The sequence below is a fragment of the Canis aureus genome, chromosome 25 (genome assembly GCF_053574225.1).
Source record: "Canis aureus isolate CA01 chromosome 25, VMU_Caureus_v.1.0, whole genome shotgun sequence".
In the NCBI taxonomy this organism is placed as follows: Eukaryota; Metazoa; Chordata; class Mammalia; order Carnivora; family Canidae; genus Canis; species Canis aureus.
In genome coordinates, this window is record NC_135635.1 from 22,168,757 (window position 1) to 22,185,966 (window position 17,210).

The 17,210-nt window shown below is 37.4% G+C and overlaps 1 long non-coding RNA gene and 1 pseudogene across 1 annotated transcript in view; both read left to right on the plus strand.

Annotated features, from left to right (window-relative positions):
* The first annotated feature begins 765 nt into the window (after nucleotides 1–765).
* Nucleotides 766–4,673, plus strand: LOC144297748 (protein kinase C-binding protein NELL1 pseudogene; annotated as a pseudogene).
* A 12,279-nt stretch (nucleotides 4,674–16,952) lies between these two features.
* LOC144297081 (uncharacterized) overlaps nucleotides 16,953–17,210 on the plus strand; it is a 28,934-nt gene continuing 28,676 nt past the window's right edge. Inside the window, exon 1 of the long non-coding RNA XR_013364141.1 lies at nucleotides 16,953–17,109. This is a non-coding gene — a long non-coding RNA (uncharacterized LOC144297081). The remainder of the gene's footprint in view (nucleotides 17,110–17,210) is intronic.

Here is a 17,210-nt window from a genome sequence, read left to right on the forward strand (position 1 = left end):
ATAGTTCTGAATAGCAATTACAATTGTATGCTTATGTATATGGCAATACACAACAAAAGAATAAACTACTAGCCCTGCCTGTAGAAGTACTATTTTCTTACTGAGTTTTGATACACATACATGAGAAATTGTCTCTATTGAAAATCAGAATATGACTCAGTGAATCTAGTAAAAGCTTTAGGACTCTAGAGAGGAAGAAATTACTCTGGAATGCAGTTGTCTGATAAGGCTTAATGGGAGGGAGAGGATTTGAGCTGGATTGTAAATGAAATGTAAGATTCATATATTAAGAAAAGAGATGTGCTTTATTTTAAATATGAGCAATGGAGGAAAAGTGGTCATTTGCATGGGACTTTGTGGAATATCTCTAGACCAGTGAATATATGCATTTGGCTAGAATGTAAGGTAATTTTCTGTGAGAGAGAGTTCTGAGAAGATATAAAAAGAAGATTATGGATTTTTTTAAAAAGATTTTTAATGTATTTATTCATGAAAGACATGCACAGAGAGAGAGAGGCAGAGACACAGGCAGAGGGAGAAGCAGGCTCCATGCAGGGAGCCTCATGTGGGACTCAATCCTGGGACCCCAGGATCATTACCTGGGCCAAAGGCAGGCACTAAACCACTGAGTCACCCAGGGATCCCTATATTATGGATGTTTTTAAGGCCCTGGCGTTTTGTGAGTAGAGGAATGAGATGATAACACTTGAGGAAGATTTACTTGGTTGCTTCTTGTTAGATTAGTTGAAGGAAGGCTGGGGGGGGATGAAGGTCGATGAAGCAAGAGGTAATTCATATGAGGAATAGGATGGAGGTCACGAGATTGGAAAGAGAATATAATGATAACACAAAATTAGATAATGTAGTTTACAACTATTACCTAGTTTAATTCTCTTAATGACCCAGAAAAATATAGCTAGACGGTGGAAATGATACAAGTTGAAGTCTAATTTTCTGATTCTACAACTCAAGCACTTAACCACTGTCCCATAGTGCCTGCTACATATGAGAAAATTGGTGCCTAGAAGTTTGTGCATTATTTCCTTTGCAAAATACAGTTTCCTTTTATATCAAATTCTAGCTTGATCAATACTGTAGAAATAAAGATCAACCAAATGTAAAAAGCAAAGTTGGGAAAGCTTCAGAGTGGACGAAAAAAAAAGGCTTCAGGTAGGTCCTGATTGGAGTCTATTGGTATAGAGAAGCTATAGGCAGGCCAACTAGAAGTGAGGCATCTTTCATGATTGGTTAGGGGTCTGTACTTGACTTTCTCTACTTGGTCCTAAACTGGAAGTGGGGACAAAAAGCAGAAAAGCTATCAATTATGAATCAAGTACTGGCCATTTTGGTCTGATTGTTACAGGAGTTATTGCTTAGCTTCCTGGATTGTTATGAGAGATAGCAATCTGGCTTCCTGTAAGTCTGACTTAAAGTTAGTTGGCTTCCTGGGTTGTTTACTGTACATAAAGGGGTTCATTTCCTGGGCAGGTTCCTATAGGTTGTAAACCAAAGTTCTATTTTTGTATATGGTCTATCTATTTTCCATTTGTATATTCAATCTCTCAAATACATTTTTATGGCTTAATTTCCTTTGAACTCCCTAAATACTTTCTGATTCTGGTGAAAGAAACATTATTCAAGATACAAATGCTAGAAATCTAATTGAAATTTTATTTAGGAGTACAAAATTAAAATTGGTATCTGAGGCTTATAGACATATGATATTTTATCACAGATTGAACAATATGCCTAATCTACATGTGCCTGGTTGTATATTTCAACTCAGTTTCATGCCCACCCTATTTCTAAATTCTCCCTTCCATTCCAAGGGAGGACTCTGGCAACTACATTTACCAGGATCCCTAGCCAGCAGATTTTAGGTTAGAATCTCAAGTGAGAGGTTTATCCTTGAAATATAAAAAGAGGGGGAAATCCATTATTCTTCAGGCATGGGCAGACAGCCATGGGCAGGCAGGTGAGGATTAGGAGATGGTTAACATGAAGTTTTGCCCATGGCTTCCAAACATCCTCATTTCTGAAAAACACTCACTTTGGTGAAGTAGCTAAGGTCAACAAAGGCAGCTTTCTTGGTATTCTTGTACTTCTAGATTTCCTGAAAGTTTTCAGGGGCTTCCCTAACATTTGCTCTCCTAGCACTTCAGATTGTTTAGTAAATCTTTAATTCCCAGTGTTAAACCCCATTTTGTTCAAAATGCCTACAGTGATTTTTGTTCTTCTCACTGATCCTGAGGAATGATCAGGCAAGCATTACACCAAAAATAGGGATTTACAAATTCTCTAAGAATGTTCTTGATGAAACAGGAAACAATTGTTAAACAGTGAAGACAAGATAAAGAGAGGCACAGCATGAAGATAGAAGCAGAGAGAGAGTCTAAGATGCTACACTGCTGACTTTGAAGATGTAGGAAGGGGACAAGAACCGAAGAAACCTAGAGAAGGCAAGATATACAAAGAGAGGTCCATGTAGTCCCTCATGTGAGTAAGAAATTAATTCAGCTAAAAAAAAAAAAGAAATTAATTCAGCTATTCTGGAATAAGAACTGTTCTTCTTAGAAGAAATGAAGTCAGCTGTTCTGGAATAAGAGCTATTCTTCTTGGCCACTGTGCAGCAGAAATCATTGACTTTAGAAGTAATACTGTCCATTTGAGAACTGGAACACAGCTATTTTGAATTGGACAGCAATGGTCTGAGGGATGAGATTTGATACCACTATATTGGAAAGCCTAGGACTGAAGCACTTTCATACTGGATGGTAGACAGATAGTGGCACAAGGTCATGTTGGTCAGTGAAACCAATAGCATGGCTTATTCAAAGGAATCATCTGACATGGGAATATTATCTTTATGCCAAATGTATACATAACATAGTGCTGAACTTGAATCACATTTGTCCAACTTGCAGTGATTTCTTAAGCCTGGCATAAGGAATAATGGATTTTCAGGAGCTTTTGGCCAAGATGCCAACAAAACTAAATTATGCAGTGACAAGACCTAGTTAATTGTAAAACGCTCATTACGAGATCTGCCAGCCAGGTGAGTGGATTGCTCTATAGAGACTAAGTCTCCTGGGTTAATGGTGATCACTGCGGGAACTGAACATGCAAAGTGGTGCTGTGGAGTGTCAAAGGATGTCCTATCTCCCTCTCAGTTGCTCCCTAGACTACCTCCCCATGCACTTTGCTAACCAGTGCTGTAAAGTCTGCTGACCAAAACGTATCTATGCAGGAAACGTCCTTGCAGAAGGCCAGTGGATTTTAACTAAGAGATGCTGGGAATGCTGAGGTGGAGTTTCAGTAAAAATTATAAAAGCATACCTACCTTTGAACTGCTCAGAAAAGGATCACATGCAGTAGAGGTTATAACTTTTGTGCAGACAGACCTAAATGTGGTGAAAACTTACAGTGCAAAAACTAGAATACAGAAGCTACTTGGGAGCGCGAGAATGGTACATCTGTGGCCAGAGAGACTCTGCCTACCATGAAAATATTGATGAGTGTGCAGCTAAAATGCATTACTGTCCTGCCAATACTGTGTGTGTCAACTTGCCTGGGTTATATCGCTATGACTGTGTCCCAGGATACATTCGTGTAGATGACTTCTCTTGTACAAAGTATGATGAATGTGGCCACAGGCAACACATCTGTGACAAGAATGCCATCTGCGCCAACATTGTCCAGGGACACAGCTGCACCTACAAACTGGGCTACGTGGGGAATGGGACCATCTGCAGAATGTTCTGCCAAAAGGGCAGCAGATATGAAACATCGTGGCTCCTCACAAATGTGTTTGTCCTCTGGATTTCAAAGGAACCCACTGTGAGAAAGACATTGATGAATGTACAGGAGGGATCATTGGGTGCCACAACCATACCTGCTGCGTTAACCTGCCATAGCAGTACCACTGTGTGTGCAGAAGCAGTTTTTATGAGGATGGAGTCCTGTACTGATGTTGATGAATGCGCCTTCAGAACTCATACCTGTTGGAGCGATTCTGCCTCCATCAACCTGGCATGGGGATTTGACTGCATCTGCCTTTCTAAGGCCCTCCTGCTCTGGTGACTGCCCCAGTGGAGAGCTGCAGTGCAATAGGCAGGTGTGGATCTTGAAAGAAACTGGTGTTCTCTCTGTCCCTGCAAGGACCAAAAGATATCCTGCCAATAGACAGCTTGTGATTGCTGGAATCCAAACGTTGACCTTTTCTGTTGCCCAAAGTGTGACACCAGGGTCACAAGTTAATATTTAGATCAAAATGGACACAAGCTCTATCAAAGTGGAGACAATTGAACTCACAGCTGCTAGCAGTGCTGGTGTCTCGAAGAAGAAATAGATTACTGGCCACTTACTCCAATTTGAGCTGGGAGTACATAGCCCTCTTGGAAAGGCATTGTTTCCCTGCCGGGTCAGTGACCTCTGCCTAGCTGATAACATTGCGTATGACATCAGAAAAACTTGCCTGGACAGCTGTGGCATTTCAACTGCTTAGCAGTTCAGTCTGAACATGGCTGGATCTCCTTGCACAATCTGCAGATGCAAGAATGGAAACGTCTGCTATTCTGTGGATTTGGAATATTTTCAGATTAATTGAAGTATTTAAAATGGACTCATCATCATGGGAGAAAATGGAGAAAGTGACCATACAGTATGATGAAGAACAGGAGTTGTTTTTTTTTGTTTTTTTTGTTTTTTTTTTTTTACCACAGACAGTTATCAAAGTCTGCTTCTGAGGAGGGTGTTTGAGGAATGCATTTTGGACCTACCACTTGGTTCATCCATGCTAATGTAGTCTAGATGACCTACAGGACACTGCATTTAAGTCTTTGGTTGGTAGAAGTTTCCCATATTGTAAATCATGTTTCCCTTATCAGATCATTTGCAAATATATTTAAATGATCTCATGGTAAATGTTGATGTAGTTTTGGTTTATTTTGTGTACTAACATAATAGGGACTCAGCTCCTTTTATTTATTTTTTCTGGATTTTGGATCAAATTCTAAAAATAAATCTGCCTATTGTGAATTTGCCACACCAAACAGACAAAAAAAAAAAAAAAACAGCCAAAAAAATTGAAAGAAAAAGAATAAATGTTTTAGGTCTCATATATTACACTTAACTTCTTTTGTTGTTGTTGTTACTGTTGTTTAAAGATTTACTTATTTATCTAAGAGAGAGAGAGTGAGTGGTAGGGAGAAGGAGAGGGAGAGGGAGAAAGAGAATCCAAGAAGCTCAAGCAGACTTCTCACCAAGTGGGCGGCCAGATGCCGGACTTGATCCCACCACCCTGAGATCATGACCTGAAATGAAGTCAAGAGTCAGACTCTTGATCACCGAAGCCAGCCAGGAACCCCTAGACTCAACTTCTTAATGGGTGTCATTTCTTATTTTTTTTAATCTTCTCAGTGTTTGGCACAAAGCTTTGCACAAATCCATCATTCAATAATATGTGTTAAATCAAGTTGAATTAACTATACAGATGAAAAAGGAACAGGAATTTTGAAGCAGACCAAGTAAAAAAAGCAGTTGACCAAAATTGAAAGGATAAAAAGGAAAATAATAAAATCATAAGTGACAGAGAAGATATATATTCTGCTTAAGGCCCCTCTATGAAGAGTAAACATAAGATCAAAGCATTAATTAGGATCAGTCTTAGAATTATCCTATGGTTTATTTCTGGTTTTATTTTACTTTTAAATGCTTTTCCTGGGATCCCTGGATGGCGCAGCGGTTTGGCGCCTGCCTTTGGCCCAGGGCGCGATCCTGGAGACCCGGGATCGAATCCCACGTCGGGCTCCCGGTGCATGAAGCCTGCTTCTCCCTCTGCCTGTGTCTCTGCCTCTCTCTCTCTCTGTGACTATCACAAATAAATAAATAAATACCTTAAAAAAAAAAATTTAAACCTTAAAAAAAAAAAAAATAAATAAATAAATAAATAAATTTAAAAAAAAAATAAATGCTTTTCCTCACATTCCTTCATTTCCATTGCTATTAATTCTTTCCATGCTAATCTCAAATCTCTTCACTTCCTGCCATCTCTGTTGTTACATAACCTAAGCAACACTTAATGTCACTAGGACTTCTGCAGTAATCTCTCAACTGAACTTTCTGCTCTCATTCCAGTATCCCCAGTTCATTCTCTGGGTCTGCACTGTCCAGTACAGTAGCCACCAGCCACAGGTGGCTACTAACCACTGGAAATGCTGCAGGTTTGAACTGAGATGTGCTGTAAGTTTAAAATACACACAAGGGGAAAAAATAGACACTGAATTTCAAAGATTTAGTACGGAAAAAAATGTAAGATGTCAATAAACTTTTACATTGATATGATAATGATCTGATGGTTTGGGTATGTTGAGCTAAATAAGATCTATCACTAAAAATAATTTGATAGATTTCTCTTTACTTTTAAAAATATGACTAATAGGGACAGATGCATGGCTTAGCGGTTGAGCGTCTGTCTTTGGCTCAGGGCGTGATCCTGGGGCCCCAGGATCGAGTCCCATATCAAGCTCCCTGCATGGAGCCTACTTCTCCCTCTGCCTGTGTCTCTGCCTCTCTCTCTGAGTGTCTCTCATGAATAATTATTTTTTTAAATGTGACTAACAGAAAATTTAAATGTCCTGTGTGGCTTGCAATATATTTCTATTGGACAGCCCTCCTGTAGACTGTAATCAGTGACATTTTTAAGACATTTTTAACATGAACATGTGTTCATGTTATCACCTTGCTTTAAACCTTGCACATAGGATAGAGACCAAGATTTGTAATGTTACCTTCAAGCACCTGTCTAATATGGCCCCTGCCTACCTCTACGGCCCCAAATTCTCCTCCTCAATCTTGATAGATTCATCGTTCTTGCAATTCCTCAAAGGTACTCTTCTTGTCTTAGCTGCAGTTCCTCTCACATGTTATTTCCTACCTGAAATGCTTTTCTCACTCCAGTTTCTACTCATCCTTTAGATCTCAGCTGAAATGTTACTTGGTTACTACATAAGAGAGGCATTACTTGACAGTTTGTAATCTTAGCATGAGCCGTCATAACAAAATGAGACAGGTGGCTGGGTGGCTTAAACAACAGAAATTTGTTTTCCCAGAGTTCTGTAGGCTGGAAGTCTGAGATCAGAATGCCAGCATGGTTTTAGGTTCTAGTGAAGGCTCCCTTCCAGGCTCAGAGATGGCCACCTTGTTGTATCCTCACATGGCAAAGAGAAAGAGAAAGTTGTTTCTTCTTATAAGGGCACTATTCCCATCATGAAGGCCTCATCTAAACTTAATTATAAAAATAAATAAATAAATAAATAAATAAATAAACTTAATTATATTGCGAAGATCCTATCTCCAAATACTGTCACATTAGGGGTTAAGGATTCAATATATGAATTTTATGGGGGCAGATACAATTCAGTCCATAGCATTCCCCCAACCTCTCTTAGGTCCCCTATTATTTTATCTGATATCAATACGTTTTATCCTGTGTGATACTTATCACAATTTATAATTATGTATTTATTAATTTGAGAGGAGTAACATTGCAGAGTTCTTACTTAGTAAATTGTTATGCCAGCATTTTTCTTGGGCTTACGTACTTTCAGAGATAGAAGGAAACTTAGATGTTATCTATACGATTCTCTTTGTTTTAGATAGGAGGAAACTGATACAGTTTTACCTTTGTTTAAAAAGAAGAGAGTTCTCTTTCCTGTGATTCATATCTTACAATGTTAGTAATCTTTAGACTGAGAAGCTGTGTGATAGTACAATTTATCATACTATGGCAAAGTATGATAGATGAGATGACATCCTTTACATTGTATTAGGAATGCACAGGCTTGGGCAGCCCCAGTGGCGCCGTGGTTTAGCACGGCCTGCAGCCCAGGGTGTAATCCTGGGGACCCGGGATCGAGTCCCACATCAGGCTCCCTGCATGGAGCCTGCTTCTCCCTTTGCCTGTGTCTCTGCCTCTCTCTCTCTCTCTCCCTCTCTCTGTGTCTCTCATGAATAAATAAATAAAATCTTAAAAAAAAAAAGGAATGCATAAGCTCATATCTTGGGGTTATTTAACATGGACTCACTCTGTAATGCTGTTTGTGAGGAAGAGTGGGAGAGGATAAGCCTTTAAATTTCAAAGAAGACTTAACTGTCTTTGCTAGTTCCAAGTAATGCAATATTTTTCCCCAATAATTCAAATTATATGAAAAACATGAAGTCAATTGTAGTTGTCTGTTATCTCTCAGTTTTGTCTGTCTGATGAAGTCTCCACTTAGCCTTGATTTTTGAAAGATACTTTATCTGGGTATAGAATTCTAGATTGATAGTACTTGAAAGATATTTCCAATTTTTTTTTGTTTTTGTTTTTGTTTTTTTGTTTTTGTCTTTCTTGTCTTTGCCCCTGAGTATGCAATGTGTCTACTTTTCTCTGGCTACTTTTAAGATTCTTTCTTTATTGCTGGTTGTTGGACATTTGATTACAATGTGACTTTCACTGGTTTTCTTTATATTTATTCTGCTTTGGGTTGTTGCTTCTTGGATCTTTGGGTTAATCATTTTTAGCAAATTGAAAAATGTTTAGGCATTCTTTCTTCAAACATTTTTTTCTGTCCCTGTATCTTCTCTCCCCTGAGACTTTAATTACATATATATTAGACTACTTTACTGTCCCAGGAATAATTTTTTCAGTCTTTTTTTTTTTTTTGGTCTCAATGCTTAACTTCGCATAACTTCTTTTACTATATCTTGAAGACAATTGATATTTTTTTCTTTAGCAGTGTCTAAGCTATTGGTAAACTTATCCAGTATAGTTTTACATCTCAGATCATACATATTTTTTAATGTAGCCATTCTGTACAGGCTCTTCTTATATCTTTTGCTTTTCTCTTCATAATGATTATGTTTTATTCTACCATTTTAAACATGTGGGTCTAATTACATTGGCCATTGTCTGTTGGTTTCATCATCTCTTCCATTTTTGTGTCTGTTTATCTTGATTTTCCTCTGAGTTATGGGTCATATTTTCTGTTTCTTTCCACCTTCAGTTCAGGTCATGATCTCAGGGTCCTGGGATTGAGTCCCACATTGGGCTCCCTGTTCAGTGGGGAGCCTGCTTCTTCCTCTCCCTCTGTCCCTCTTTTATGCTTTCTCTCTTTCTTTTAAATAAATAAACAAACAAACAAACAAATATCTATTATTTTCAGTTGTACAATATAATAATTTGATATCTATATACATTGCAAAATTATTACCACAATAGGTCTAATTAACGTCTGTCCCCTTACGTAGTTACAAACCTTTTTTTTTCTTATGATGATAATTTTTAAAGTCTACAGTCTGAGCAACTTCCAAATATGCCATACAATATTATTAGCCACAGATACTATGCTGTACATTACAACTCCATGACTTAACTTATTTTGTATTTGGAAGTTCTTACCTTTTGATCCCTTTAACTCCTTTCTTCTACCCATCCCCTATCTTCAGTAGCCACCACTCTGTTCTCCATGTCTATGAACTTGTGTTTTTTTTCAATATTTCACATACATGTGAAATCATACAGTACTTGTCTTTCTCTCTCTGACTTATTTCATTTTAGCATAATATTCTCAAGATCTATTCATGCTGTCATAAATAATAAGATTTTATTCTTTTTATGGCTGACTAGTATTCCATTTATACCACACCTTCTTTTTTCATTTATCCATCAATGGGCACTTAGGTTGTTTCCATATCTTGGTTATTTTTTTAAACTTTTTTTTTAAGATTTTATTTATTGATTCATGAGAGACACAGACTGAGAGAGAGAGAGAGACAGGCAGAGGGAGAAGCAGGCTCCATGCAGGGAGCCCCATGCGGGACTCGATCTCGGGTCCCCAGGATCACACCCCGGGCTGAAGGCAGTGCTAAACCGCTGAGCCACACGGGCTGCCCCATATCTTAGTTATTATAGATAATGCTGCAGTGAACATGCGGATGGATTTATCTTTCTGAGTTCGCATTTTAGTTTTCTTCAAATAAGTACCCAAAAGTGGTATTGCTGGATAGTATTGTAGTTCTATTTTTAGTATTTTTTAAAAAGATTTTATTTATTTATTCATAGAGACACACAGAGAGAGAGAGAGAGAGAGAGGCAGAGACACAGGCAGAGGGAGAAGCAGGCTCCATGCGGGGAGCCCGACATAGGACTCGTCCCAGGTCTCCAGGATCACACCCCGGGCTGCAGGCGGTGCTAAACCGCTGCGCCACCCGGGCTGCCCTATTTTTAGTATTTTAAGGAACCTCCCTACTGTTTTCCATAATGATTGCACTGGTTTAGATTCTCACCAACAGTGTACAAGGGCTCCCTTTTCTGCATATCCTTACCAACATTAGCTATTTCTTATCTTTTTGATAATAGCTATCCTTATAGGTGTGAGGTGATATCTCTTTGTGGTTTGATTTTCATTTCCTTGGTAGTTAACGATGTTGAGCATCTTTTCATGTATGTGTTGGGCATCTGTGTATCTTCTTTAGAAAAATTTCTATTTAGATCTTCTGCCCATTTTTTTAAGTGGATTGTTTGGTTTTGGGGTGCTGAGTTGTATGATTCTTTATCGTACCTGGTATTTGTAATTGGATGCTAAACATTGCAAATTCTATATTTTTGGTACTGGGTTTTGTTGTCATCCTATAAATTGCATTTGATTTTCTTCTGTATGCCATTAACTTACTTAGAATAAGTAATTGAGAGACTCTCTTTTAAGCTTAGCCAGAGTGGATGCAGAGCAGCTTTTGTATAGGGTTATTTTAGTCATTCTACTAAGGCCTTCTGGAGATTCTTCCTAAGGCCCTATGTATTACAAAATCTTTTTACTTTGGCTAGTAGGAACACAAACTATTCCCACCAGAACTACTCCTACACATTGTTTTGCCTCCTTTTTCTGGTAGCTCTTTCCTTCCCCAGCCTTGGGTAGTTTTTTCATACACATGCACTGATTAGAGTTGAAAAATTCAAATTTCTCTGCAAATTTCTCTGCAAATTTCTGGAAATCTCTCTCAATATACACAGCTCTCTTCTCTCTGGTACACTGCTCTATAAAGTCCAGTCATCTTGGTCACCTTAAACTCCAATCTCTATACTTTCAACATCGTGAGACTGCCATACTGCATTTGGTCTCTTTTTCTGTCTGGAAACTTCCTCTGGGCCATAAGACAGTGCAGGCCTAGAACTTATCTTGTTTGTGTCCTTTTCCTTGGGGGTTACATTCCTGTGGTGTCTATTGCCCAATATCTGAAAACTTTTTTCCCTATATATTTTATATTCATTTAAAGTAAGGATAAATCAATTTCTTGTTACTCCAGGACTCGAAATCTCCATTTATTTGTCTTCTATAAGAAAGCACTATGTCTCTTGCACCTCATAGACTCAAAGAATTTTGGAGCTCAACAGATGCCTAGAGGACATCTAATCTAAGTCATTATAGGTATCTGGTAAATGGTACTCAGACATGAAGAAAAATACACAAAATCTGACTTTATGCTATGTAAGAAGATATTTTATTCTAGCTATTGAAATAACAGCAATCATACCAGAGTTGCCAAAATAGAATTATCAATGATGATATTAAGAGTAGAGTAATAATGTTCTGAGCATTGCCACCATTTAAACTGTCTTTGGGAGCTGCCTATATAATTACCTTCAATGAATCCAGAGATGAAAATAAAATCACAATTTAATTCCTTTGGCTGCTAGTTTCCATTGCTATTGAATGTTTAGACTGTAGGACTCCTTTTCCTTTCCAGGAACCATTTCAGTAATTAGGTAACTTCAGCCTCTAACTGCCGTCTTTCTACTTTTTCCCTCTACAGAGACACTGGTGATATTTTTGCTGATGCTTATCTATTTGCTATCTACTTAAAAGCAACTTCAGTTTTTTAAAAAATGTACCTGAATCTAAAATCTCTCTCTCTTTTTTTTAATCTAAAATCTCTTTACTGCCCATCCTCTTTGTTCATTACTTTTCCTCTTTCAGATGGTACTCTCTTTAACACCAACTTTGTAAAGATGTCCTCCCAGTTCACTAAAGTGGAAATGTGAAATTTGAGGCTTTGTCAAGTGCTAGTATTAAAAAGGGGTTTACATTTAGGAACACTTGCTCTTTCTTTTACTACCATAGAACATATCACAATGCAAAATGGATTTCTATTGAAATATCATTTCTAACTGAGTTATAGATTAGAGCCATGGTTAAAGATTTTAGTAATAGTGTGATATAGTGATATAATAAGCAATATAAGTATATCTGGTCTTTGTCTCCATTTTTTGGCCAGAGCCCCATTTTAATTTCCTAAGTGCTAGGAGCTACAAAGGCTAAAGAGGTATCTCTTGTTATGAATAACAAGTCCCAATCCTGGCAGGGAGCTGCTAAAATCCTTGGAATCTCCAAAGTGATAAGAGTCATGAAGGTGTCTTGATATTCATTTCAAACACATTTCAGCCACATCTGAGTTTATGTCACTGAGGTGACTTTTGGAAAACCCCTAGATAATCACAGGATGGGGACTAGCTGCTAAGGGAACTAACCATGTTATTAGAGGGTTAGAACTTTTTCATCCCCACCCTCTGACCTCGGAGAATGTAGAAGGACTAGAGGTTGAGTTAATCATCAATGGCTAATTATCTAATTAATTGTGCCTACATAATGAAGCTTCTATAAAAATATCAACCAAAGGGATTAGGAAAGCTTCTTGGTTGATGAACATATGGAGATGCTGGGAGGGTGACATGCCCCTTCCCTCAAACCTCATCCTCTTTCACCTGACTGTTCTTGAGTGTATCCAATTTATAATAAACTGCTAGTAAATTGTTTTCCTTAGTTTTATGAGCCACTCTAACAAATTATCAAACTTGAAAGAGGGTCATTGCATCTCTGATTTAGAGGCAATTAGTCACAAGCACAGATGACACCTGGACTTGTAACTGGCGTCTGAAGTTGAGGGGAGAGGACATTTTTGGGGCACTAATCCCTTACCTTGTGGAGTGTAATGCAAATTCAGTAATAAGTTAAATTATAGGATACCTAGTTGGTATCCAGAAAGCCGGAAAATAGTTTGGTGTGGAAAACCCACACATTGAGTGTCAGAAATGAAGTATTAAGAGTAATAGAATAAAAGTACAGGAGAAGTGCAGAATGTTTTCCTCTTTCAAGCAGTATGTATTTTATGGCTAAAAATACATCTACAGAATTACGATAATCACACATTATAATGGGTTTTACAATTATCTCCACAATTTCCGACCCCTCCTTTCCACTATGCATGTTTTAGAGGTAGTTATTACTATGGTACATCTACAGAATTTTTGTGTTTAAGATAATCACACAACATTATAATGGGTTTTACAATTATCTCCACAATTTCCGACCTCTCCTTTCTACTATGCATATGTTTTAGAGGTAGTTATTACCATGGTATCAAGTTTTAAAAAAAGAAAGAAGGAAAGTTAAAACTACCAGGAAATGGGCAGCCCAGGTGGCTCAGCAGTTCAGCGCCACCTTCAGCCCAGGGTGTGATCCTGGAGACACCGGATGGAGTCCTGCTTCGGGCTCCCTGAATGGAATCTGCTTCTCCCTCTGCCTGTGTCTCTGCCTCTCTCTCTGTGTTTCTCATGAATAAATACCTTAAAAAAAAAAAAAAAAAACAACCTACCAGGGAATAATTCCACATCTCCATGGCTTTTCCTATTTTTCAATACTCCACCCTTTTTAAAATACCTCTCTCAATTACTTAGACAATTGAAATGCTTTGAAAAAATTAAACTATAAATTTCCTTATTATATTTTATAACAGCTTCTATTTTTAATATAACAATTTCAAACTTAATTTATATCTACCAACAATATCTGATTCATATGTTTTATTAAAATGAGACTCCTGGGGTGCCTGGGTGGTGCAATCAGTTAAACATCTGACTCTTGATTTTGGCTCAGGTCATGATGTCAGGATCCTGAGATAGAGTCCTGCTTGGGCTCTGTGCTCAGTGGGGAATTTGCTAGAGATTCCTTTTCTCCTTGTCTCTCTGCCCCTCGCCCTGCTTGCACTCTCTTTTTCTCTCAAATAAATAAAAGAAAGTGAAAATGAGACTCCCTTGAGCACTATTCTTGCTCAGCACCAGTGACTCAACTCTTATCAGTTAATTCCTTCTAAACAAAATGATAGTAAAAGAATCAGTTGTCCCTGATTGTCTATACTATATAAAGCCAAATTTAAAGAGATTATGCTATAACACAGAGTATAAGATGCTTGAAAGGTGTCTATTGTAAATAACATATATGTATGATGAATACTTTAGTCCTAAAAATTGCCATTTATTATGAACATATATTTTGCAGTCTGCTTATATGTACATATATGTTCAAGACTGCAAGTCCTACAGGAATAACCCTGGAATTTGAAAGAGTTAAAGTTTGGAGTTAAAATTTAAAGCATGGGAGATTGCCCCTTAGTTACAACCTAAAATATCACCAGGGCCTGCGACATGAAGATTAAAGTCCTATTAGTCAAAATGGGCTAACAAAAGGAAATAGCTGCTATTGAAGGATCTAAGAAACTAAAAGTTATTTGTATTATATCTTCTTCAAGCTGAGTATTACGTATAAGCACTCTGTCTTTTCAAAAGGAAATTTCAGGACAATTATTCAAGTACATCATCTCTTTGCCAGTTTTGTTCTTTTATTTTAATTGGATTTTGCCTTCAATATCATTGTGGTTTCAGTTTTCCCATGTTCCATCTTAAATAGATTGTCAGCAAGATCCAGTCTCAATTACTTCATACCTGAGCACTATGATAACTCTTTTTCTCTCTACTATATCTCATTACGAAACACTGTAATAGCTACTGAAGTCTTTTTCATCATTCATCATTCTATCAACAGTCTTTTGATGGCCTAACAGTTCAACTATGCTACACTGATATAGATCCTAAGTTGTTCATTCCACATGGAAGCTGCATCAAAATACTCCAAGAGGCAGATACATCCCCAAGTTTCAATATGCCAGAACAAAGCTTTGTATTATGTTCTGTCTTTTTAGATATACAAATACACAACCAAACAACTTGGCACAGTCACTGTATAAAGTAGATGCTTGTCTACCTTCAAATAAAAACAAAATTTAAGGTATTCTGATTATTTTAAGCATCAGAAAGTTACAATACTTCTTAATCTAGATCTATCCACAGGTTGATGCCACACCTGGATTAAATACATATAAATTTAATTAAGGAAAAGCCTGTGAGAGAAAAAAAGATGGGAGTCAGAGAGGGCACATTCTTCTGACGACAATGCAAGGACAGTGAATAAGAAAAGGGAAGGAAAATCAGATGGAAGGATCCTAGATTACTATGCAACCTAAGGAAATTTCAGCGAGACTCACACACAGAGTTCTCAAACCAAAACTGACTGTCAAAGAGATTCTGAATCTCCCAAGAATGGACCTGTTTTAGTAGCCTTGCCATGCTCAGTCCTTATCTGGGAGGAGCCCATGGGAAGCATAGCCTTAGTGCAAACAGGGGGATGGATTTGGGAATATGGCAGCTGGGACTGGATCAGGTTCTCTGTGGTTCGTTCTCATGCCCCATCAGAATTACTTTCTTAAAATATGAAATATAGTTCAGGATTCAGGAATTTATTTTTTATAAAACATCCAAATCCACCTAATTATAATTCCTGTCACAATAGGACTTGTATATTATTATGTCAAACAAGACTGGACACAATATAAAGTAAAACAACTAGGCCTTAAAGCAATATACTTCACAAATGGGAAGCAAAGGAATCTTGCTGCCAACATCTCAGAGTTGAGCTGATTTCATCTGTACCTTGAATCTGACTATGTTTAGTTAGCACCTCAGACAATAACAGAAACACATTAGGCTATTATTTTTTTCCCTTGTTTTCTTTTTATGACAAAGGAAATCCAATAAATTTAATACCATCTTTCTTCCAGGAACTAAACTCAAAGAGGAATTTATTACTTGTTTCCCTGTACAAACGCTCATTACCATTATGGGTCATATCTCCAATTGTGGATTTGCAAAGGATCAGAAGTGCAGTTCAAGGAGATGATTCTTGTATTTACCTTCCTTGACAGTAGAGGACTTAACATTAAGCTGTAACTTGGTCAAGGAATTTCTGCTTAGCTTAAATAATATGAGTTAAAAACCATGCCTTCAAGTATTTAAAATAATACTGGGAAAAACCTCAAAGAATTAAGAAGAGAAGATAAGAAGCCTGCTCATTAGACTAGGCTAGACTTTCCTAATTATCTAATATTGTAGAAAGGTCCCCCAATCTTTGAAGGATGTAAACTTAGAGCAGAATTTATAATCAATGTTTCCTACAGTGTGTCATATAAATATCATTCATAGCCAAAAGATGTTAGAAAATAAGCAAAACTTTTAATATCATTTTATATATTTTAATAATAAATATATAACTAGCCCATTGATATCAAGAGTTCACAGATAAAATTAAGTCAATAAAACAATTTAAGACAAATATTAAGTAATAGTATACTAGTAAGCAAACATGGAAAACATGAAATGGTGAGGAGGATGTAGGAGGCTAGATAATGCCCCCCCAAAGCATACTAATCCCAGAATCTATAAATGTTCATATATATGGTGACAGGGATTTTGCAAATGTGACTAAACTAAGGATATTGAGATGGCATTATCTTGGATTATCTCAGAGGGCCCAATGATGTAAACACAAGATTTCTTAAGAGGGAGACAGGAGGGTCAAAGACAGGAATGGGAGATATGACAAGGAAGCAAGAGGCTTTAGTAATGTGAAGAAGGGGCCATGGGTCAAGGAACATGGGTGGCCTCTAGAAACTGAAAAATACAAGGAGCAAATTGTCTTCTGAAGCTCCAGGAAGGAACCACTCCTGCCAAGAACCTGATTTTTAAACCCATTTGAAAGACTTGTTTAGACTTCTGACCTCTAGAGCTGTAAGAGAGTAAATTCCTCTTGTTTTAAGCCTATGATAATTTATCACAGCAGAAATAGGAAATTAATACAGATGCTCATCACATCAAATGACTGACATTTGTGAAACATTATTTTGGTAAGTGTCTGAGTGCAGATATTTTATGTTACTGATTAAGGCAATAGTCCTAAGCTGTGGGTGCTGGACTTGTTGTAATTTGGGTATTCATCATTCAACAA